Here is a 26,287-nt window from a genome sequence, read left to right as displayed (position 1 = left end):
AATGTTTTCTACTGTCTAAAGGGAATTCAAAGTCATTGTTTGCTCTCTTTAGCTCCTCATATTTCATTCCTGATCATCCATCTCAATCAAAGGCATCAATACGGTCTCCTACCTCGCCCCAAGGAACCCCCTGCAGAAACTGTGTCCAATCCCCGCACCCAAAATTGCAATTCCCCAATTTGCCACCAAGAACCCTAAAAACCCCAAATCAACCTTTTAATCAGTTTACTAGCATAATATCAGTGTTACCTTGTTGGTCATCTCATCCCATTGAAGATCTACCGAGATTGACCGGAGAGAGCCTTCTCCTGCCCCGTAGGGCTAGCTACGAGGCTGAATGGTTTGATGTAGCCTTGAGGTTTACCTTTCGCAGCCTGAGGTGAAATTTCAAGCGCTAACATACTGGCGACCATACTGGGGGGAACAAACTTGTTTGTGGGTTGATGTGTTATTTCATAAGTCTTAGACGGAGCCTGAAGTTACGCCAGGTAGCCTTCGAAAACGCTCTTGTTTTACATCAGCGTTAGTAGATAAACGTTGCTTCAGTCAATCTCCATGAGCTTGTGAAAACAACAATTCGATTGCATTTTACCCCAACACATGTATCAAGTTCAGATCTGATTGTTGATGGTGGACAACGATCAGACACTTTAAAGGCTGAAATCATTCACTGGCGACTCCTTCACTGAAAAATCCAGAGATAAATGCTTCATGGTGACTTCACTGCAGAGAGATCAGTAGCTTTGAGATTTTCAAGATGGATCGGATTGCAAGAAGATATGCTCCCTTGAGTCGAGATCACATCCCCGGTTTTCCAAATAAAATTCCAAAGGTAGATTGGTCAAGGAATATGCCTATATTTAATGATGATGGTAAGAAGGATGCTGCTTTACATATAGTTAGATTTCACATGCATATTCGCAAGTTGAAGGTGGATTTTCCTGAAGATTGCTTGATGAAGATATTCTTGGCCACTCTGGAAGGTAAAGCCCAATCATGGTATGAAATTTTGCCACCTGCTTGTATTTACTGCTTAAAGGATTTTCATGCTATGTTCATTGAAAGATATAAGGACTCTTATCCATCATTGAATTTAGTTCAAGACTGTTGCAAGCATGCATATAGTTTTATTGAAAGTCTTGAGAAGTTTTATGAAGATGATAATTTCATGGATGAAGAGATCATGGAAGCCCTGTATGAAAAGCCGTTTCAGCAGCACATAGAAATCTTAGAGGATACTTGTCAAGATCAACAGGTTGAAAATGGCCATATGGCTTTAATTGATGAAAGAGAAGAGCTTGTTTGAGATCTGCCCACAGAAGACAGCAGCGTGCAAGTATGTCCAGTGTTGATTGCAGAATGTGATAATGTTAGGACAACTACTTCAGAACAACATTTAGATTATGATGACCAGGAATATCTTGTGCTGAAGCCCATCAAAGAGAGCTCTACTGTTGAGATCATAGACAGAGTTTTGGATTCAGATGTTCATGAGCAGCAAGGTGAGATCTTTGTGCAAGTAAGTGATGAATCTCCTTTCAATAGCTCAGTAATAAATGATAGTTTGAGTGCCCTATCATATGAAGATAATTACTGTTTAAGCAGAAGAGAACAAAAGGCATTGTCTCCTTTGTCTGAAGAGGAGATAGATCAGCTTTTGAAAGGTCTTGTTACAGCCCAAGCTACAGCAGATTTGCAATGCACACATAGTCAGGAAAGTGTTGGGGAAACTTCTTCCTCTGTTGAAGAAGATGATTGTCTTGTAGATCAGCAAACAGATAATGATAATCTGGCTGTCATATCATATGAAGATGACCTACCATATTGTCAGACTATCGAAGATCATAGCATACAGGATTACCTTTGAGATTCTTCATATGTTTCATGTGCCGAAATGTTTTTCCAAGAAGAGATCTGCTCATCCATTTGTTCAGAGATTTTTGAAGCCCATGAGCATACTTTTACTGAAGCACATGATGAAGGTAGATCAGAATTTGAAGCAAAGGAAACCTTGTTCTTTCAGCAGGAGGTGGCAATGGCAAATCCTCATGTTTTTCAAGATCCTCTAGCAAGTTTGTTGCAGCCAGCAGTTAAGGTGATTATTGCAGTATTCAGTGATGAAGGAGAATATGGTCAACTATGTTTTTGGATGCCCAGTGATAGGTTTGTACTGTTGACCAGAAGTTCTAATAAGAAGAATCAGTCAAGAAGCCATCTTCTTGATTGGTTGCATTGGCATTTTGATATAGTTTGATGGTATATTGTCTTGTAAGAAACACAGGTGGTTGTCATCATGATTTCAAATCTTGATGGACTGCTGCCCTTCAATAATCTTTGAAAGGTCTTGTTTTAAGTTAGTCATGAGTCATTTGTGTTTGGTCTGTTGAGTGAGTTTTTCAAGTTATTTCAGTTTGCCATTGATTCGGTTTGAGTCAAGCTTCAGTTAAGTTTCAGACAATTTTCAGTCAATAAATGAGTCAAAGTCTTGTGTCGTTTGCCGAAATAATGGACTCCATAGCCCAATGGTTGAAAGCACTAGTCTTCTCTCCCAGAGGTCTGAGGTTCTTCGCACCTCCAAGGAGCTACTATCCCCATTGGATCCAATGCTAGTGTCAGTCTTTCCAGCCTTCCTCCAGTGATAAAATGTGCTCTTACAAAGTGATTTTGAAGTGTCAAGGTCAAATTTTGTCATTTCAGTGAGTCTTCAAGTAAAATTTGGTCACTAGGCATTAGGTCTAGGGTTTGCTTTTACTCCTTCTAAAGTTATCCAAATGGCGGTCCATGTCATCATTCAACTGAGTCTATCATCATTCATAGGGTTTTCATTATCATTTCAGTGTCTAATGAGTCATTTTACATCTTGTTCATGCTTCAGTTGTGCCTTGGCAAGGTCATTTCCCTCTCCTAGGGTTTTGAAAGCCAATTTCTCTTGGATAGTCAAATCATCGGCAAAACTTGTTTCCTGATGTTCATACACCTTCCCCTATCCTTAAAGTACCTTATCAAACACTTCCCATCCCTTAGATCCGCCAAATTCCTCATTTTGGCACAAACCCTAGTTTCTAGCTACAACCTGGCAATTTTCTAGGTTTGGCCTGTGTTTTGCCCTTTTGGACCCCTTCCCCTCACTCAATCTCTGAGATTCCACTTTCCCCTGCTTCCTAACATCCCTCCCCACTCCCAAAAATTTCCCCAAGAATTTAAAAGCCCCCTATCCCCTTCATTTCCCTCCATTTCGACAAAATCCCTGGTTTCACACATCGGGACAAGTTGCACTCAAATGATGTTCTAGAGCAATAAAAGATGAATTTTGGAAAACTGAGAGAGGTTTTTTTCCGCAACATGCCAAAGAAGAAAAACCTCCTTCATTTTTTGCACAGGTGTCATGGTTTTAGAGAAATGCCAAAATTACAATCGCTGGATCCAAGGTGGTTGGCCAAGGCACAAAAAAGGAGAAAGAAGACCAATCCCCTCCGTATCTTGGCTGAGGCTTCACTCAAGGATCATGGCACTCATTAGCCTAGCCACAGCTCAAATCCCAATTTTTTTTGAGAATTTTGGGTAATTTTGGCATTTTTTGGAAATTTTACAGGTTTTGGCTCCTCAACGGGTCTCACCCCCGGTGAGACGCTTTGTCATGGCAGCTCCTTTTTGCAAAAACTCAGCATTTCAGATTTTTCATGCAAAGTTACATATGTCTATGGATGGACTTGAGTTTTTATGGAGTTTTGGGCCTCTAGAAGGTCAGAATACGTGCAAAATTTGACTTTCTGCCCCTTTTTTGAGTTGCAGAAGCAGTCTTGGGAGAATTGAGTTTTGACTGGAAAATGAACTCCAAATTATAAAATTGCAGTTGGGTTGGAAAGTAGACTCGCAGACCTTTCCAACGCGCTATCCTGCACCCAATTCTGACACCTGGAAGTGCCCCAAACAGAGCTCAAAATTGCGTGACCCGTTGAGAAAAGGGGCGCGACCCGTTGAGCAGATTTTGCCAGATTTGACTTGTTCAGCCCAGAAAACGCAGATTTGACTCAGTTTGACTTTTTGGGGTTGAAGATGATTATCTTTGATGTAATTATTGTAAGTCTAAGACACTTTTACTCTTGTTTAACACTTCTAGAAGATTCATTCATGTCAAGGGTAAATATTTAATGAATGGATTGGTTTCCTGGCTTATAGAGGCAAGTTTTTTTGACTGCCTAGATTTTAGTGCTCAGTTTAGAATTAGTTGAAACAACTCCTAGAAGGATGAGCTCGACCCCTAGAGTCAAGGGAAGAGGTTGGATTGCCTATATTATGTATTTTCTTAATCATTTTCAGAGGTTGGAAGGTTGGACTCTTGAGGGAGAAGCTATCATTGTATATTTCATTTGTATCTCTGCAATTTTTGGCTAAGGAAGACCAGGGTTTTGCAGTCATCTTTGGGATTCTTGTGGACTCATGTGTTGATGGTGTGTTTTCTCAATGTTCTTGTAAGCTTTGTTATGTGATTCATTTCCTTTCTTTACTGCTGCACATTAAACAAATGAAGTGTTAAAGTATGAATTCATGCTAGCCATGCTCTGCTTTTAAATTTGTTTAATTTCAATGTTTTCTACTGTCTAAAGGGAATTCAAAGTCATTGTTTGCTCTCTTTAGCTCCTAATATTTCATTCCTGATCATCCATCTCAATCAAAGGCATCAATACGGTCTCCTACCTCGCCCCAAGGAACCCCCTGCAGAAACTGTGTCCAATCCCCGCACCCAAAATTGCAATTCCTCAATTTGCCACCAAAAACCCTAAAAACCCCAAATCAACCTTTTAATCAGTTTACTAGCCTAATATCAGTGTTACCTTGTTGGTCATCTCATCCCATTGAAGATCTACCGAGATTGACCGGAGAGAGCCTTCTCCTGCCCCGTAGGGCTAGCTACGAGGCTGAATGGTTTGATGTAGCCTTGAGGTTTACCTTTCGCAGCCTGAGGTGAAATTTCAAGCGCTAACATACAGGCGACCATACTGGGGAGAACAAACTTGTTTGTGGGTTGATGTGTTATTTCATAAGTCTTAGACGGAGCCTGAAGTTACGCCAGGTAGCCTTCGAAAACGCTCTTGTTTTACATCAGCGTTAGTAGATAAACGTTGCTTCAGTCAATCTCCGTGAGCTTGTGAAAACAACACTTCGATTGCATTTTACCCCAACACATGTATCAAGTTCAGATCTGATTGTTGATGGTGGACAACGATCAGACACTTGAAAGGCTGAAATCATTCACTGGCGACTCCTTCACTGAAAAATCCAGAGATCAATGCTTCAGGGTGACTTCACTGCAGAGAGATCAGTAGCTTTGAGATTTTCAAGATGGATCGGATTGCAAGAAGATATGCTCCCTTGAGTCGAGATCACATCCCCGGTTTTCCAAATAAAATTCCAAAGGTAGATTGGTCAAGGAATCTGCCTATATTTAATGATGATGGTAAGAAGGATGCTGCTTTACATATAGTTAGATTTCACATGCATATTCGCAAGTTGAAGGTGGATTTTCCTGAAGATTGCTTGATGAAGATATTCTTGGCCACTCTGGAAGGTAAAGCCCAATCATGGTATGAAAGTTTGCCACCTGCTTGTATTTACTGCTTAAAGGATTTTCATGCTATGTTCATTGAAAGATATAAGGACTCTTATCCATCATTGAATTTAGTTCAAGACTATTGCAAGCATGCCTTTAGTTTTATTGAAAGCCTTGAGAAGTTTTATGAAGATGATAATTTCATGGATGAAGAGATCATGGAAGCCCTGTATGAAAAGCCGTTTCAGCAGCACATAGAAATCTTAGAGGATACTTGTCAAGATCAGCAGGTTGAAAATGGCCACATGGCTGTAATTGATGAAAGAGAAGAGCTTGTTTCAGATCTGCCCACAGAAGACAACAACATGCAAGTAAGTCCAGTGTTGATTGCAGAATGTGATAATGTTAGGACAACTACTTCAGAACAACATTTAGATTATGATGACCAGGAATATCTTGTGCTGAAGCCCATCAGAGAGAGCACTACTGTTGAGATCATAGACAGAGTTTTGGATTCAGATGTTCATGAACAACAAGGTGAGATCTTTGTGCAAGTAAGTCATGAATCTCCTTTCAATAGCTCAGTAATAAATGATAGTTTGAGTGCCCTATCGTATGAAGATAGTTACTGTTTAAGCAGAAGAGAACAAAAGGCATTGTCTCCTTTGTCTGAAGAGGAGATAGATCAGCTTTTGAAAGGTCTTGTTACAGCCCAAGCTACAACAGATTTGCAATGCACACATAGTCAGGAAAGTGTTGGGGAAACTTCTTCCTCTGTTGAAGAAGATGATTGTCTTGTAGATCAGCAAACAAATAATGATAATCCGGCTGTCATATCATATGAAGATGACCTACCATATTGTCAGACTACCGAAGATCATAGCATACAGGATTACCTTTCAGATTCTTCATATGTTTCATATGCTGAAATGTTTTTCCAAGAAGAGATCTGCTCATCCATTTGTTCAGAGATTTTTGAAGCCCATGAGCATACTTTTACTGAAGCACATGATGAAGGTAGATCAGAATTTGAAGCAAAGGAAACCTTGTTCTTTCAGCAGGAGGTGGCAATGGCAAATCCTCATGTTTTTCAAGATCCTCTAGCAAGTTTGTTGCATCCAGCAGTGAAGGTGATTATTGCAGTATTCAGTGATGAAGGAGAATATGGTCAACTATGTTTTTGGATGCCCAGTGATAGGTTTGTACTGTTGACCAGAAGTTCTGATAAGAAGAATCAATCAAGAAGCCATCTTGTTGATTGGTTGCATTGGCATTTTGATATAGTTTGATGGTATATTGTCTTGTAAGAAACACAGGTGGTTGTCATCATGATTTCAAATCTTGATGGACTGCTGCCCTTCAATAATCTTTGAAAGGTCTTGTTTTAATTCAGTCACGAGTCATTTGTGTTTGGTCTGTTGAGTGAGTTTTTCAAGTTATTTCAGTTTGCCATTGATTCGGTTTGAGTCAAGCTTCAGTTAAGTTTCAGTCAGTTTTCAGTCAATAAATGAGTCAAAGTCTTGTGTCGTTTGCCGAAATAATGGACTCCATAGCCCAATGGTTGAAAGCACTAGTCTGCTCTCCCAGAGGTCTGAGGTTCTTGGCACCTCCAAGGAGCTACCATCCCCATTGGAGCCAATGTTAGTGTCAGTCTTTCCAGCCTTCCTCCAGTGATCAAATGTGATCTTACAAAGTGATTTTGAAGTGTCAAGGTCAAATTTTGTCATTTCAGTGAGTCTTCAAGCAAAATTTGGTCACTAGGCATTAGGTCTAGGGTTTTCTTTCACTCCTTCTAAAGTTGTCCAAATGGCGGTCCATGTCATCATTCAACTGAGTCTATCATCATTCATAGGGTTATCATTATCATGTCAGTGTCTAATGAGTCATTTTACATCTTGTTCATGCTTCAGTTGTGCCTTGGCAAGGTCATTTCCCTCTCCTAGGGTTTTGAAAGCCAATTTCTCTTGGACGGTCAAATCATCAGCAAAACTTGTTTCCTGATGTTCATACACCTTCCCCTATCCTTAAAGTACCTTATCAAACACTTCCCATCCCTTAGATCCGCCAAATTCCTCATTTTTGCACAAACCCTAGTTTCTAGCTACAACTTGGCAATTTTCTAGGTTTGGCCTGTGTTTTGCCCTTTTGGACCCCTTCCCCTTGCTCAATCTCTGAGATTCCACTTTCCTCTACTTCCTAACATCCATCCCCACTCCCAAAAATTTCCCCAAGAATTTAGAAGCCCCCTATCCCCTTCATTTCCCTCCATTTCGACAAAATCCCTGGTTTCACACATCGGGACTAGTTGCACGCAAATGATGTTACAGAGCAATAAAAGATGAATTTTGGAAAACTGAGAGAGGTTTTTATCCACAACATGCCAAAGAAGAAAAACCTCCTTCACTTTTTGCACAGGTGTCATGGTTTTAGAGAAATTCCAAAATTACAATCGCTGGATCCAAGGCGGTTGGCCAAGGCACAAAAAAGGAGAAAGAAGACCAATCCCCTCCGTATCTTGGCTGAGGCTTCACTCAAGGATCATGGCACTCATTAGCCTAGCCACGGCTCAAATCCCAAATTTTTTTGAGAATTTTGGGTAATTTTGGCATTTTTTGGAAATTTATAGGTTTTGGCTCCTCAACGGGTCTCACCCCCGGTGAGACCCTTTTTCATGGCAGCTCCTTTTTGCAAAAACTCAGCATTTCTAGATTTTGCATGCAAAGTTACATATGTCTATGGATGGAATTGAGTTTTTATGGAGTTTTGGGCCTCCAGAAGGTCAGAATACATGCAAAATTTGACTTTCTGCCCCTTTTTTGAGTTGCAGAAGCAGTCTTGGGAGAATTGATTTTTGACTGGGCAAATGAACTCCAAATTCAAAAGTTCCAGTTGGGTTGGAAGTTAGACTCGCATACCTTTCCAACGAGCTATCCTGAACCCAATTCTGACACCTGGAAGTGCCCAAAACAGAGCTCCAAAATGCGCAACCAGTTGAGAAAAGGGGCGCGACCCGTTGAGCAGATTTTGCCAGATTTGACTTGTTTAGCCAAGAAAACGCAGATTTGACTCAGTTTGACTTTTTGGGGTTGAAGATGATTATCTTTGATGTAATTATTGTAACTCTAAGACACTTCTACTCTTGTTTAACACTTCTAGAAGATTCATTCATGTCAAGGGTAAATATTTAATGAATGGATTGGTTTCCTAGGTTATAGAGGCAAGTGTTTTTGACTGCCTAGATTTTAGTGCTCAGTTTAGAATTAGTTGAAACAGCTCCTAGAAGGATGAGCTCGACCCCTAGAGGCAAGGGAAGAGGTTGGCTTTCCTATATTATGTATTTTCTTAATCATTTTCAGAGGTTGGAAGGTTGGACTCTTGAGGGAGAAGCTATCATTGTATATTTCATTTGTATCTCTGCAATTTTTGGCTAAGGAAGACCAGGGTTTTGCAGTCATCTTTGGGATTCTTGTGGACTCATGTGTTGATGGTGTGTTTTCTCAATGTTCTTGTAAGCTTTGTTATGTGATTCATTTCCTTTCTTTACTGCTGCACATTAAACAAATGAAGTGTTAAAGTATGAATTCATGCTAGCCATGCTCTGCTTTTAAATTTGTTTAATTTCAATGTTTTCTACTGTCTAAAGGGAATTCAAAGTCATTGTTTGCTCTCTTTAGCTCCTCATATTTCATTCCTGATCATCCATCTCAATCAAAGGCATCAATACGGTCTCCTACCTCGCCCCAAGGAACCCCCTGCAGAAACTGTGTCCAATCCCCGCACCCAAAATTGCAATTCCTCAATTTGCCACCAAAAACCCTAAAACCCCCAAATCAACCTTTTAATCAGTTTAATAGCCTAATATCAGTGTTACCTTGTTGGTCATCTCATCCCATTGAAGATCTACCGAGATTGACCGGAGAGAGCCTTCTCCTGCCCCGTAGGGCTAGCTACGAGGCTGAATGGTTTGATGTAGCCTTGAGGTTTACCTTTCGCAGCCTGAGGTGAAATTTCAAGCACTAACATACTGGCGACCATACTGGGGAGAACAAAATTGTTTGTGGGTTGATGTGTTATTTCATAAGTCTTAGACGGAGCCTGAAGTTACGCCAGGTAGCCTTCGAAAACGCTCTTGTTTTACATCAACGTTAGTAGATAAACGTTGCTTCAGTCAATCTCCGTGAGCTTGTGAAAACAACACTTCGATTGCATTTTACCTCAGCACATGTATCAAGTTCAGATCTGATTGTTGATGGTGGACAACGATCAGACACTTGAAAGGCTGAAATCATTCACTGGCGACTCCTTCACTGAAAAATCCAGAGATCAATGCTTCATGGTGACTTCACTGCAGAGAGATCAGTAGCTCTGAGATTTTCAAGATGGATCGGATTGCAAGAAGATATGCTCCCTTGAGTCGAGATCACATCTCTGGTTTTCCAAATAAAATTCCAAAGGTAGATTGGTCAAGGAATCTGCCTATATTTAATGATGATGGTAAGAAGGATGCTGCTTTACATATAGTTAGATTTCACATGCATATTCGCAAGTTGAAGGTGGATTTTCCTGAAGATTGCTTGATGAAGATATTCTTGGCCACTCTGGAAGGTAAAGCCCAATCATGGTATGAAAGTTTGCCACCTGCTTGTATTTACTGCTTAAAGGATTTCATGCTATGTTCATTGAAAGATATAAGGACTCTTATCCATCATTGAATTTAGTTCAAGACTGTTGCAAGCATGCCTATAGTTTTATTGAAAGCCTTGAGAAGTTTTATGAAGATGATAATTTCATGGATGAAGAGATCATGGAAGCCCTGTATGAAAAGCCGTTTCAACAGCACATAGAAATCTTAGAGGATACTTTTCAAGATCAGCAGGTTGAAAATGGGCATATGGCTGTAATTGATGAAAGAGAAGAGCTTGTTTCAGATCTGCCCACAGAAGACAACAGCATGCAAGTAATTCCAGTGTTGATTGCAGAATGTGATAATGTTAGGACAACTACTTCAGAACAACATTTAGATTATGATGACCAGGAATATCTTATGCTGAAGCCCATCAAAGAGAGCTCTACTGTTGAGATCATAGTCAGAGTTTTGGATTCAGATGTTCATGAACAACAAGGTGAGATCTTTGTGCAAGTAAGTGATGAATCTCCTTTCAATAGCTCAGTAATAAATGATAGTTTGAGTGCCCTATCGTATGAAGATAATTACTGTTTAAGCAGAAGAGAACAAAAGGCATTGTCTCCTTTGTCTGAAGAGGAGATAGATCAACTTTTGAAAGGTCTTGTTACAGCCCAAGCTACAGCAGATTTGCAATGCACACATAGTCAGGAAAGTGTTGGGGAAACTTCTTCCCTTGTTGAAGAAGATGATTGTCTTGTAGATCAGCAAACAGATAATGATAATCCGGCTGTCATATCATATGAAGATGACCTACCATATTGTCAGACTACCGAAGATCATAGCATACAGGATTACCTTTCAGATTCTTCATATGTTTCATGTGCCGAAATGTTTTTCCAAGAAGAGATTTGCTCATCCATTTGTTCAGAGATTTTTGAAGCCCATGAGCATACTTTTACTGAAGCACATGATGAAGGTAGATCAGAATTTGAAGCAAAGGAAACCTTGTTCTTTCAGCAGGAGGTGGCAATGGCAAATCCTCATGTTTTTCAAGATCCTCTAGCAAGTTTGTTGCAGCCAGCAGTGAAGGTGATTATTGCAGTATTCAGTGATGAAGGAGAATATGGTCAACTATGTTTTTGGATGCCCAGTGATAGGTTTGTACTGTTGACCAGAAGTTCTGATAAGAAGAATCAGTCAAGAAGCCATCTTCTTGATTAGTTGCATTGGCATTTTGATATAGTTTGATGGTATATTGTCTTGTACGAAACACAGGTGGTTGTCATCATGATTTCAAATCTTGATGGACTGCTGCCCTTCAATAATCTTTGAAAGGTCTTGTTTTAAGTCAGTCATGAGTCATTTGTGTTTGGTCTGTTGACTGAGTTTTTCAAGTTATTTCAGTTTGCCATCGATTCGGTTTGAGTCAAGCTTCAGTTAAGTTTCAGTCAGTTTTCAGTCAATAAATGAGTCAAAGTCTTGTGTTGTTTGCCGAAATAATGGACTCCATAGCCCAATGGTTGAAAGCACTAGTCTGCTCTCCCAGAGGTCTGAGGTTCTTGGCACCTCCAAGGAGCTACCATCCCCATTGGAGCCAATGCTAGTGTCAGTCTTTCCAGCCTTCCTCCAGTGATCAAATGTGCTCTTACAAAGTGATTTTGAAGTGTCAAGGTCAAATTTTGTCATTTCAGTGAGTCTTCAAGCAAAATTTGGTCACTAGGCATTAGGTCTAGGGTTTGCTTTTACTCCTTCTAAAGTTGTCCAAATGGCGGTCCATGTCATCATTCAACTGAGTCTATCATCATTCATAGGGTTGTCATTATCATGTCAGTGTCTAATGAGTCATTTTACATCTTGTTCATGCTTCAGTTGTGCCTTGGCAAGGTCATTTCCCTCTCCTAGGGTTTTGAAAGCCAATTTCTCTTGGACGGTCAAATCATCAGCAAAACTTGTTTCCTGATGTTCATACACCTTCCCCTATCCTTAAAGCACCTTATCAAACACTTCCCATCCCTTAGATCCGCCAAATTCCTCATTTTTGCACAAACCCTAGTTTCTAGCTACAACTTGGCAATTTTCTAGGTTTGGCCTGTGTTTTGCCCTTTTGGACCCCTTCCCCTCACTCAATCTCTGAGATTCCACTTTCCCCTGCTTCCTAACATCCCTCCCCACTCCCAAAAATTTCCCCAAGAATTTAGAAGCCCCTTGTCCCCTTCATTTCCCTCCATTTCGACAAAATCCCTGGTTTCACACATCGGGACAAGTTGCACTCAAATGATGTTCTAGAGCAATAAAAGATGAATTTTGGAAAACTGAGAGAGGTTTTTGTCCAAAACATGCCAAAGAAGTAAAAACTCCTTCACTTTTTGCACAGGTGTCATGGTTTTAGAGAAATTCATCGCTGGATCCAAGGCGGTTGGCCAAGGCACAAAAAAGGAGAAAGAAGACCAATCCCCTCCGTATCTTGGCTGAGGCTTCACGCAAGGATCATGGCACTCATTAGCCTAGCCACAACTCAAATCCCAAATTTTTTTGAGAATTTTGGGTAATTTTGGCATTTTTTGGAAATTTTACAGGTTTTGGCTCCTCAACGGGTGTCACCCCCGGTGAGACCCTTTGTCATGGCAGCTCCTTTTTGCAAAAACTCAGCATTTCAGATTTTTCATGCAAAGTTACATATGTCTATGGATGGACTTGAGTTTTTATGGAGTTTTGGGCCTCCAGAAGGTCAGAATACATGCAAAATTTGACTTTCTGCCCCTTTTTTGAGTTGCAGAAGCAGGCTTGGGAGAATTACGTTTTGACTGGGAAAATGAACTCCAAATTCAAAAATTGTAGTTGGGTTGGAAAGTAGACTCGCATACCTTTCCAACGAGCTATCCTGCACCTAATTCTGACACCTGGAAGTGCCCCAAACAGAGCTCAAAATTGCGCGACCCGTTGAGAAAAGGGGCGCGACCCGTTGAGCAGATTTTGCCAGATTTGACTTGTTCAGCCCAGAAAACGCAGATTTGACTCAGTTTGACTTTTTGGGGTTGAATATGATTATCTTTGATGTAATTATTGTAACTCTAAGACACTTTTACTCTTGTTTAACACTTCTAGAAGATTCATTCATGTCAAGGGTAAATATTTAATGAATGGATTGGTTTCCTGGCTTATAGAGGCAAGTTTTTTTGACTGCCTAGATTTTAGTGCTCAGTTTAGAATTAGTTAAAACAGCTCCTAGAAGGATGAGATCGACCCCTAGAGGCAAGGGAAGAGGTTGGCTTGCCTATATTATGTATTTTCTTAATCATTTTCAAAGGTTGGAAGGTTGGACTCTTGAGGGAGAAGCTATCATTGTATATTTCATTTGTATCTCTGCAATTTTTGGCTAAGGAAGACCAGGGTTTTGCAGTCATCTTTGGGATTCTTGTGGAATCATGTGTTGATGGTGTGTTTTCTCAATGTTCTTTTAAGCTTTGTTATGTGATTCATTTCCTTTCTTTACTGCTGCGCATTAAACAAATGAAGTGTTAAAGTATGAATTCATGCTAGCCATGCTCTGCTTTTAAATTTGTTTAATTTCAATGTTTTCTACTGTCTAAAGGGAATTCAAAGTCATTGTTTGCTCTCTTTAGCTCCTCATATTTCATTCCTGATCATCCATCTCAATCAAAGGCATCAATACGGTCTCCTACCTCGCCCCAAGGAACCCCTTGCAAAAACTGTGTCCAATCCCCGCACCCAAAATAGCAATTCCTCAATTTGCCACCAAAAACCCTAAAAACCCCAAATCAACCTTTTAATCAGTTTACTAGCCTAATATCAGTGTTACCTTGTTGGTCATCTCATCCCATTGAAGATCTACCGAGATTGACCAGAGAGAGCCTTCTCCTGCCCCGTAGGGCTAGCTACGAGGCTGAATGGTTTGATGTAGCCTTGAGGTTTACCTTTCGCAGCCTGAGGTGAAATTTCAAGCGCTAACATACTGGTGACCATACTGGGGAGAACAAACTTGTTTGTGGGTTGATGTGTTATTTCATAAGTCTTAGACGAAGCCTGAAGTTACGCCAGGTAGCCTTCGAAAACGCTCTTGTTTTACATCAGCGTTAGTAGATAAACGTTGCTTCAGTCAATCTCCGTGAGCTTGTGAAAACAACACTTCGATTGCATTTTACCCCAGCACATGTATCAAGTTCAGATCTGATTGTTGATGGTGGACAACGATTAGACACTTGAAAGGCTGAAATCATTCACTGGCGACTCCTTCACTGAAAAATCCAGAGATCAATGCTTCATGGTGACTTCACTGCAGAGAGAACAATAGCTTTGAGATTTTCAAGATGGATCGGATTGCAAGAAGATATGCTCCCTTGAGTCGAGATCACATCCCCGGTTTTCCAAATAAAATTCCAAAGGTAGATTGGTCAAGGAATCTGCCTATATTTAATGATGATGGTAAGAAGGATGCTGCTTTACATATAGTTACATTTCACATGCATATTCGCAAGTTGAAGGTGGATTTTCTTGAAGATTGCTTGATGAAGATATTCTTGGCCGCTCTGGAAGGTAAAGCCCAATCATGGTATGAAAGTTTGCCACCTGCTTATATTTACTGCTTAAAGGATTTTCATGCTATGTTCATTGAAAGATATAAGGACTCTTATCCATCATTGAATTTAGTTCAAGACTGTTGCAAGCATGCCTATAGTTTTATTGAAAGCCTTGAGAAGTTTTATGAAGATGATAATTTCATGGATGAAGAGATCATGGAAGCCCTGTATGAAAAGCCGTTTCAGCAGCACATAGAAATCTTAGAGGATACTTGTCAAGATCAGCAGGTTGAAAATGGCCATATGGCTGTAATTGATGAAAGAGAAGAGCTTGTTTCAGATCTGCCCACAGAAGACAACAGCATGCAAGTAAGTCCAGTGTTGATTGCAGAATGTGATAATGTTAGGACAACTACTTCAGAACAACATTTAGATTATGATGACCAGGAATATCTTGTGCTGAAGCCCATCAAAGAGAGCTCTACTGTTGAGATCATAGACAGAGTTTTGGATTCAGATGTTCATGAACAACAAGGTGAGATCTTTGTGCAAGTAAGTGATGAATCTCCTTTCAATAGCTCAGTAATAAATGATAGTTTGAGTGCCCTATCGTATGAATATAATTACTGTTTAAGCAGAAGAGAACAAAAGGCATTGTCTCCTTTGTCTGAAGAGGAGATAGATCAGCTTTTGAAAGGTCTTGTTACAGCCCAAGCTACAGCAGATTTGCAATGCACACATAGTCAGGAAAGTGTTGGGGAAACTTCTTCCTATGTTGAAGAAGGTGATTGTCTTGTAGATCAACAAACAGATAATGATAATCCGGCTGTCATATCATATGAAGATGACCTACCATATTTTCAGACTACCGAAGATCATAGCATACAAGATTACCTTTCAGATTCTTCATATGTTTCATGTGCTGAAATGTTTTTCCAAGAAGAGATCTGCTCATCCATTTGTTCAGAGATTTTTTGAAGCCCATGAGCATACTTTTACTGAAGCACATGATGAAGGTAGATCAGAATTTGAAGCAAAGGAAACCTTGTTCTTTCAGCAGGAGGTGGCAATGGCAAATCCTCATGTTTTTCAAGATCCTCTAGCAAGTTTGTTGCAGCCAGCAGTGAAGGTGATTATTGCAGTATTCAGTGATGAAGGAGAATATGGTCAACTATGTTTTTGGATGCCCAGTGATAGGTTTGTACTGTTGACCAGAAGTTCTGATAAGAAGAATCAGTCAAGAAGCCATCTTCTTGATTGGTTGCATTGGCATTTTGATATAGTTTGATGGTATATTGTCTTGTAAGAAACACAGGTGGTTGTCATCATGATTTCAAATCTTGATGGACTGCTGCCCTTCAATAATCTTTGAAAGGTCTTGTTTTAAGTTAGTCATGAGTCATTTGTGTTTGGTCCGTTGAGTGAGTTTTTCAAGTTATTTCAGTTTGCCATCGATTCGGTTTGAGTCAAGCTTCAGTTAAGTTTCAGTCGGTTTTCAGTCAATAAATGAGTCAAAGTCTTGTGTCGTTTGCCGAAATAATGGACTCCATAGCCCAATGGTTGAAAGCACTAGTCTGCTCTCCCAGAGGTCTGAGGTTCTTGGCACCTCCAAGGAGCTACCATCCCCATTGGAGCCAATGTTAGTGTCAGTCTTTCCAGCCTTCCTCCAGTGATCAAATGTGCTCTTACAAAGTGATTTTGAAGTGTCAAGGTCAAATTTTGTCATTTCAGTGAGTCTTCAAGCAAAATTTGGTCACTAGGCATCAGGTCTAGGGTTTGCTTTTACTCCTTCTAAAGTTGTCCAAATGGCGGTCCATGTCATCATTCAACTGAGTCTATCATCATTCATAGGGTTGTCATTATCATGTCAGTGTCTAATGAGTCATTTTACATCTTGTTCATGCTTCAGTTGTTCCTTGGCAAAGTCATTTCCCTCTCCTAGGGTTTTGAAAGCCAATTTCTCTTGGACGGTCAAATCATCGGCAAAACTTGTTTCCTGATGTTCATACACCTTCCCCTATCCTTAAAGTACCTTATCAAACACTTCCCATCCCTTAGATCCGCCAAATTCCTCATTTTTGCACAAACCCTAGTTTCTAGCTACAACCTGGCAATTTTCTAGGTTTGGCCTGTGTTTTTCCCTTTTGGACCCCTTCCCCTCGCTCAATCTCTGAGATTCCACTTTCCCCTGCTTCCTAACATCCCTCCCCACTCCCAAAAATTTCCCCAAGAATTTAGAAGCCCCCTATCCCCTTCGTTTCCCTCCATTTCGACAAAATCCCTGGTTTCACACATCGGGACAAGTTGCACTCAAATGAATTTCCAGAGCAATAAAAGATGCATTTTGGAAAACGGAGAGAGGTTTTATTCCAAAACATGCCAAAGAAGAAAAACCTCCTTCACTTTTTGCACAGGTGCCATGGTTTTAGAGAAATGCCAAAATTACAATCGCCGGATCCAAGGCGGTTGGCCAAGGCACAAAAAAGGAGAAAGAAGACCAATCCCCTCCGTATCTTGGCTGAGGCTTCACTCAAGGATCATGGCACTCATTAGCCTAGCCACAGCTCAAATCCCAAATTTTTTTGAGAATTTTGGGTAATTTTGGCATTTTTTGGAAATTTACAGGTTTTGGCTCCTCAACGGGTCTCACCCCCGGTGAGACCCTTTGTCATGGCAGCTCCTTTTTGCAAAAACTCAACATTTCTAGATTTTTCATGCAAAGTTACATATGTCTATGGATGGACTTGAGTTTTTATGGAGTTTTGGGCCTCCAGAATGTTAGAATACATGCAAAATTTGTCTTTCTGCCCCTTTTTTGAGTTGCAGAAGCAGTCTTGGGAGAATTGAGTTTTGACTGGGCAAATGAACTCCAAATTCAAAAATTCTAGTTGGGTTGGAAATTAGACTCGCAGACCTTTCCAAATTCAAAAATTCTTGTGCTGAAGCCCATCAAAGAGAGCTCTACTGTTGAGATCATAGAAAGAGTTTTGGATTCAGATGTTCATGAACAACAAGGTGAGATCTTTGTGCAAGTAAGTGATGAATCTCCTTTCAATAGCTCAGTAATAAATGATAGTTTGAGTGCCCTATCGTATGAAGATAATTACTGTTTAAGCAGAAGAGAACAAAAGGCATTGTCTCCTTTGTCTGAAGAGGAGATAGATCAGCTTTTGAAAGGTCTTGTTACAGCCCAAGCTACAACAGATTTGCAATGCACACATAGTCAGGAAAGTGTTGGGGAAACTTCTTCCTCTGTTGAAGAAGATGATTGTCTTGTAGATCAGCAAACAGATAATGATAATCCGGCTGTCATATCATATGAAGATGACCTACCATATTGTCAGACTACCGAAGATCATAGCATACGGGATTACCTTTCAGATTCTTCATATGTTTCATGTGCTGAAATGTTTTTCCAAGAAGAGATCTGCTCATCCATTTGTTCAGAGATTTTTGAAGCCCATGAGCATACTTTTATTGAAGCACATGATGAAGGTAGATCAGAATTTGAAGCAAAGGAAACCTTGTTCTTTCAGCAGGAGGTGGCAATGGCAAATCCTCATGTTTTTCAAGATCCTCTAGCAAGTTTGTTGCAGCCAGAAGTGAAGGTGATTATTGCAGTATTCAGTGATGAAGGAGAATATGGTCAACTATGTTTTTGGATGCCCAGTGATAGGTTTGTACTGTTGACCAGAAGTTCTGATAAGAAGAATCAGTCAAGAAGCCATCTTCTTGATTGGTTGCATTGGAATTTTGATATAGTTTGATGGTATATTGTCTTGTAAGAAACACAGGTGGTTGTCATCATGATTTCAAATCTTTATGGACTGCTGCCCTTCAATAATCTTTGAAAGGTCTTGTTTTAAGTTAGTCATGAGTCATTTGTGTTTGGTCTGTTGAGTGAGTTTTTCAAGTTATTTCAGTTTTCCATCCATTCGGTTTGACTCAAGCTTCAGTTAAGTTTCAGTCAGTTTTCAGTCAGTAAATGAGTCAAAGTCTTGTGTCGTTTGCCGAAATAATGGACTCCATAGCCCAATGGTTGAAAGCACTAGTCTGCTCTCCCAGAGGTCTGAGGTTCTTGGCACCTCCAAGGAGCTACCATCCCCATTGGAGCCAATGTTAGTGTCAGTCTTTCCAGCCTTCCTCCAGTGATCAAATGTGCTCTTACAAAGTGATTTTGAAGTGTCAAGGTCAAATTTTGTCATTTCAGTGAGTCTTCAAGCAAAATTTGGTCACTAGGCATTAGGTCTAGGGTTTGCTTTTACTCCTTCTAAAGTTGTCCAAATGGCGGTCCATGTCATCATTCAACTGAGTCTATCATCATTCATAGGGTTGTCATTATCATGTCAGTGTCTAATGAGTCATTTTACATCTTGTTCATGCTTCAGTTGTGCCTTGGCAAGGTCATTTCCCTCTCCTAGGGTTTTGAAAGCCAATTTCTCTTGGACGGTCAAATCATCAGCAAAACTTGTTTCCTGATGTTCATACACCTTCCCCTATCCTTAAAGTACCTTATCAAACACTTCTCATCCCTTAGATCCGCCAAATTCCTCATTTTTGCACAAACCCTAGTTTCTAGCTACAACTTGGCAATTTTCTAGGTTTGGCCTGTGTTTTGCCCTTTTGGACCCCTTCCCCTCACTCAATCTCTGAGATTCCACTTTCCCCTGCTTCCTAACATCCCTCCCCACTCCCAAAAATTTCCCCAAGAATTTAGAAGCCCCCTATCCCCTTCATTTCCCTCCATTTCGACAAAATCCCTGGTTTCACACATCGGGACAAGTTGCACTCAAATGATGTTACAGAGCAATAAAAGATGAATTTTGGAAAACTGAGAGAGGTTGTTGTCCACAACATGCCAAAGAAGAAAAGCATCCTTCACTTTTATCACAGGTGTCATGGTTTTAGAGAAATGCCAACATTACAATCGCTGGATCCAAGGCGGTTGGCCAAGGCACAAAAAAGGAGAAAGAAGACCAATCCCCTCCGTATCTTGACTAAGGCTTCACTCAAGGATCATGGCACTCATTAGCCTAGCCATAGCTCAAATCCAAACATTTTTTGAGAATTTTGGGTAATTTTGGAATTTTTTGGAAATTTACAGGTTTTGGCTCCTCAACGGGTCTCACCCCCGGTGAGACCCTTTGTCATGGCAGCTCCTTTTTGCAAAAACTCAGCATTTCTAGATTTTTCATGCAAAGTTACATATGTCTATGGATGAACTTGAGTTTTTATGGGGTTTTGGGCCTCCAGAAGGTCAGAATACATGCAAAATTTGACTTTCTGCCCCTTTTTTGAGTTGCAGAAGCAGTCTTGGGAGAATTGAGTTTTGACTGGGCAAATGAACTCCAAATTCAAAAATTCCAGTTGGGTTGGAAATTAGACTCGCATAACTTTCCAACGAGCTATCCTGCACCCAATTCTGACACTTGGAATTTCCCCAAACAGAGCTCCAAAGTGCGCGACCCGTTGAGAAAAGGGGTGCGACCCGTTGAGCACATTTTGCCAGATTTGACTTGTTCAGCCCAGAAAACGCAGATTTGACTCAGTTTGACTTTTTGGGGTTGAAGATGATTATCTTTGATGTAATTATTGTAACTCTAAGACACTTTTACTCTTGTTTAAAACTTCTAGAAGATTCATTCATGTCAAGGGTAAATATTTAATGAATGGATTGGTTTCCTAGCTTATAGAGGCAAGTTTTTTTGACTGCCTAGATTTTAGTGCTCAGTTTAGAATTAGTTGAAACAGCTCCTAGAAGGATGAGCTCGACCCCTAGAGGAAAGGGAAGAGGTTGGCTTGCCTATATTATGTATTTTCTTAATCATTTTCAGAGGTTGGAAGGTTGGACTCTTGAGGGAGAAGCTATCATTGTATATTTCATTTGTATCTCTGCAATTTTTGGCTAAGGAAGACTAGGGTTTTGCAGTCATCTTTGGGATTCTTGTGGACTCATGTGTTGATGGTGTGTTTTCTCAATGTTCTTGTAAGCTTTGTTATGTGATTCATTTCCTTTCTTTACTGCTGCACATTAAACAAATGAAGTGTTAAAGTATGAATTCATGCTAGCCATGCTCTGCTTTTAAATTTGTTTAATTTCAATGTTTTCTACTGTCTAAAGGGAATTCAAAGTCATTGTTTGCTCTCTTTATCTCCTCATATTTCATTCCTGATCATCCATCTCAATCAAAGGCATCAATACGGTCTCCTACCTCGCCCCAAGGAACCCCCTGAAGAAACTGTGTCCAATCCCCACACCCAAAATTGCAATTCCTCAATTTGCCACCAAAAACCCTAAAAACCCCAAATCAACCTTTTAATCATTTTACTAGCCTAATATCAGTGTTACCTTGTTGGTCATCTCATCCCATTGAAGATCTACCGAGATTGACCGGAGAGAGCCTTCTCCTGCCCCGTAGAGTTAGCTACGAGGCTGAATGGTTTGATGTAGCCTTGAGGTTTACCTTTCTCAGCCTGAGGTGAAATTTCAAGCGCTAACACCTTCCTTCACAGGTAACATATTTTTTAAAGAAATGTGCTATGGTTGCCCATGGGTGTTTTAGCCGCCGACTTTGGTCAAGTCAACATTTTTGTTTTCTCTCCTCAGAAACTCAGTGCATGCTCCCTTATTTATCCTATGTCCTTTAAACCACTTTTCACCACTTCACGCTAATCCTGTAACCCTGGCTAGGGTTTCCTCTGAATCTGTGAATGTGAAGTGACTGACTTTAGCAGTTTCTCCATTAAACGTGTTAGCACATTGCTCTGTAACCGTAACATGGTGCCCTTGAAATTTTTCAAAAAATGAAAGTAATCCAGCTCTGTGGAAATATATCCTACAGGCTAGAAATGGTTCCATGATGACAATGCCATAAGGTTCAGTGTGTACCACCCTTGTGGTCATCATTCTTGATCTTTGTCCCTGGGTCAGATAGCTTAAACTTAATTCAGGTATGTAGGGTATTGGACAAAGTAACATTGTTGAGTTTATGGGATTTTGAAATTTTGAAATGGCTAAAAATGCATAACGGGAATTATTTTATTTTGAGTGAAAATGGTATTTGTAACTAAAGGTACAAATATCACATTTTATAACCATTGGTGATAATAAAAAAAATTAACACAATGGGGAATAGTTTGACACCATTATGATTTCAGAATGCCTAATAGACATTATAGAATAATGATTTCACAAAGGAAAAGTGGTCATGATAGCAATAATTGCACAAAGGTGTTATGGTAATAAGGTTAAATTATGGAAAGTAGCATAGGATGTATTTCAAAAAAATCACATGCTTCTAAAGTCTTCTCAATTTAATAAATAAATGTAAATAACTTAATTCTTCTTCATTACCTTGTTGAGGAGTATTGAATATGATTTTGTTGATACCTGAAATGTTGCTTCCATGATGGAATAGAGGATTGCTTGATGCAATTACATTCTCTCTATTGAAACTAATTTTACAGAAGTTAATCACTTCTTAATTTGGAGGAATCTGAGCTTTAATTCCAAGAATCATTTTCAATTACCAGAATCTGGGAAGCAATGTTTTCCCTACTAATACTACTCAAAATTTTCATCATTAATGCCAATGTAAATTTTCGTTGATACAAATCTCTGACGGGGGTAACCAATTATTAAAATAACCTCTCTAAAAAATATTTAAGATCAAAGATTCTTGTAATTAAAGGGTTTTTACAATAGAATTTTCCAATTTTGATTTTACAAGAATATATACGTTCTTAAATACCTGTAATTATAGGAATGTACAAAAAAGTCTATTTTAATTCTGAATTTACAGGAAATAGTAGTCACATTGTTTTTGAAAGAAGGAGGCTTTCTTAGTAGCTGCAAATTATTACTAAACCCCAGTATTTACATGTTTGGAGCACTATCCTGTGGATTTTTATCGAGCCCAGGATAGTTAATGTTTGTCAGTATTTTCAAATTTAAAGAGTCTGAAAAACTTAAAGAAAACTCAATTACTGATCCTATGGATTTTTCTTGAGTGCAAGATGGCTGATTCTCATCGGTATTTTCATTTTTAGAAAACCTAAAAAACTTAAAGAAAGCTCTAAGGAGGTTCATTTTCCATTATTAATCTATCAAAACTGGATAAAGGAATAAATCTAAAATTGATAGATGTCCTTCTCATTGTTTAACGAGCACAAGAAGGAAGAAAGTTAGCTCATTATTTCAAAAATGTAAATTTAGGATGAAAGTGGATGAGGGGAATTATCCCCTTTATCCACAATGTCCATCTCTGCATGCTAAACATTTGAAACAAAATCATCTCTAGAAACTAGTTGATGATACATCTTCAGCCTATGACTATTGACTATACATGAAATGTTTGATCCATCTATTATTTTTATTTCTAAAAAAAAATATTAAACACAATTTGAATTTCATAGGGTCCCAACCAATTAGTAGTAAACTCACTCTTGAAGTCTTTAAATATTGAGCCAAACAATAGGGCCTAATCTCAACTTTGAATTCTTTCTTCTTTATAAACTTGTCATGCCATTTAGCTCTTTGTTTTTGTATAAGAGTAGTTTTTGGTAGAGCATCTAATTGTATCTCAGCTAATTCATTTAATTGTAGGATGGTTTTGTGTTGATCTTTAGACAGGTTTAATCCCAATTCCTGCTACAATTTTAAAGGTTTTAACTTGAATTCAATGGGAAAAAGTACTTCTTTTCCATACACCAGTTTGTATGGGGTATGACCGGTTGTACTCTTCCATGTTGTTCTATATTCCCATAAGGCCTCTAGAAGCGTTTTTTCCCAATCTGTTTAATGAAACCAAATAGTCTTTCTTAAGATGTCTTCCAAAACCTTATTTGTATATTCCAATTGGTCATTGATATATGGATGATAAGGGTTTGACTTCCGATGTTTAATTTTATGTTCCTTCATAATTGACTAAACTAGATTTGACGTAAATTGAGCCATGTGATCAATAATTATCTCTCTAGGTACCCCAAAATGAAAAAAAATATCTTCAAAATGGAAAACCGTTATTGGTTTTTCATTAGCCTTTACCAAATCTTTTGCCTCTACCCACTTTGTCACATAATCTATATAAACTAATATGTATCTCTTCTTCTTTGATGATTGATTAATGAGTCGTGCAAAATTTAAGGACCATTTCATGAATTTTTTTACAAGAACTTGTGGATCAAGAGGCATTTCATCAGCTACACTAGACGACCCATTATTTGGCAACTATCATAGTTTTTCACATACTTTTTGGAACCTTTAAAAATACTTGGCTAATAGTATCCTAGTTGGAGAATTTTATAGGTTGTCCTTTTTATCTATAAAGATTCCACCACATGGCTTATAATCACATTCTTTCAAGATATTGAACATCTCATCTTCTATAACACATCTACGAATGGCCATACCTACTCATGTATAGAAAATATCTCCTTGAATCTAGGAGTATCTAGCACTTTGTCTTATCACTTTCTTCTCTTCTTTTGATGAAAAGTGTGGTGGAAATTTTCTTGTAGACAAATAATTGGAAATGTCAGCAAACTAAGGTGTTATAACAAAAGTTGAAAATAAATTTTCATCTGGAAAGTTATCTACTACAGGAATAGTCTCATCAGAATTATTGATTCTAGAGAGCAAATTTGCTACCTAATTTTCTCTTCCTAGCCTGTCTAGCGTTATGATGTTAAATTTTTGTAATAATAGAAACCATCTTATCATTTTTCCATTTGTTATTGGTATTTTCATTAGGTATCAAATAGAAAAATGGTCAATATGGACAAAGACTTCATAACCTATAATGTAATGTCGAAACTTGTTAATTGCATAAATAACTGGCAAATTTTCATTTACTGTGACAATGTAATTAGTTTCATTTGGAGTCAAGTTTTTGCTACTATAGTAAGTTCCATATGTTCTTTGTTATTATTTTTTCCCTAAAACTGATCCCATGGCTAAATTAAAAGCATCTCTAGATATATGGAAAGGTAATGTACAATCAGGTCCTCTCAACACATGAGTTGTAGAAAGTTTTTATTTAAGCACATAAAAAGCAATTTGGCAATCCTCATTCCAATAAAACTCAATATCCTTTGCAAGAAGTTTAAATAATGGCGAGGAAAATTTTGAATTTTTTTTAATAAAACATCTATAATAACCCATATGTCCCAAAAATCTTCTTACATCTTCTCTAAGAAGATGGAATTCGCAAGTTAACAATTACTTCAACTTTATGTGGATATACCTTAATACCCAAGAAAGAGACATGATGTCCAAGGACAACTCCTTCATTAAACATTAAAAAAATAATAAAATAATAAATAAAAAATCATTGCTTAAAGAAAGATTTGACTCTAGCACCTTTTTAAGATTTTTTTCTAGTTTGTCAAGGGATTCATCAAAATTATTTATGTAAATAGTGAAATCATCCATATACACTTCCACACAATCATGAATTAAATCAGCAAAAATAGCCAAGATTTCCCTTTGAAATGTAGCAGGCGCATTACAAAGTCCAAAAGGTAGTACTTTATAAGCATAGGTTCCCCATGGGAAAGTAAAGATTTTATTGTGTTGATCTTCCAAGGCTATTCTTATCTGATTATAACCACTAAAACCATCAAGGACAGAAAAATATGTCTTTCCAGCCAATTTATCGAGGACTTGATCTATGAAAGGTAAAGGAAAATAATCTTTTAGAGTGGCCTTATTAAGTTCCTTGTAGTCTATGAATACCCTCCATTTACAATTCTTTTTAAGAAAAATAACCAAGGGTGAGACCCATTCATTGTTAGATATAGGGTAGATAAAATCTACATCTAATAGTTTTTGGAGTTCCTTTTTGAAAGTTTCCTTCAATGTACGATCAATTTTCTTTGCGTTTGTCTAACAGGGCTAACATTTTTTTGAATGTAAATATGATTTTGCATGTGTTAGGATGTATTAGTGGGATAACATTGTATTCCCAAGCAAAAGATTTGAAATGTTTTTGCAATAACATAATCAATTGATCTTGTTGGAAATTTTCCAATTTAGAATCGATATTTAAAGTCTTTCTAGGAGATATTTCAATAACTTTATTGCAAGTATTTGATATTGAATGTATAGTAAAAAATGATACATAAGTTGATTTTAAGCCATCCTCAGTACATGTTTCTTGAAAATGTTGTCCTAAAAGATAATGCAAAGAAAAATTCAGGGTAGTTAACAAAGTTGACTCATAATTTACTTATAGGAATTTCATAATGTGCAAAAAATTCAGAATTCTAAGAGATTGGAGGGATTTCAAACTGTTGAGATATTGTAGATTGTTTAGAAATTATAGGAATAACAATTTGTTCAGAAATTGCAGATTTTTCGAATGGTCACAATCTGCTGCTATAGTTGTTGTTCCGGATGTCTACCCCCTAAAATAATGTATAAAATTGAGATGAGAAATAAAATGATCAATTTGATTTTCATCTGAGTGTTTTCTTTGAGATTAAATGCTTATTGAACGGTTAACAAAGGCTGAATTATTTCATCATCTGGTGTATTCTCGTCAGACCAATGAACTTTCTTTAATTGTCATT

The sequence above is a fragment of the Pinus tabuliformis genome, chromosome 1_1 (genome assembly GCF_031772625.1).
Source record: "Pinus tabuliformis cultivar Carrire ecotype Pingquan chromosome 1_1, CPIR1, whole genome shotgun sequence".
Classification (NCBI taxonomy): domain Eukaryota; kingdom Viridiplantae; phylum Streptophyta; class Pinopsida; order Pinales; family Pinaceae; genus Pinus; species Pinus tabuliformis.
Note: the sequence above shows the minus strand (reverse complement) of the source record.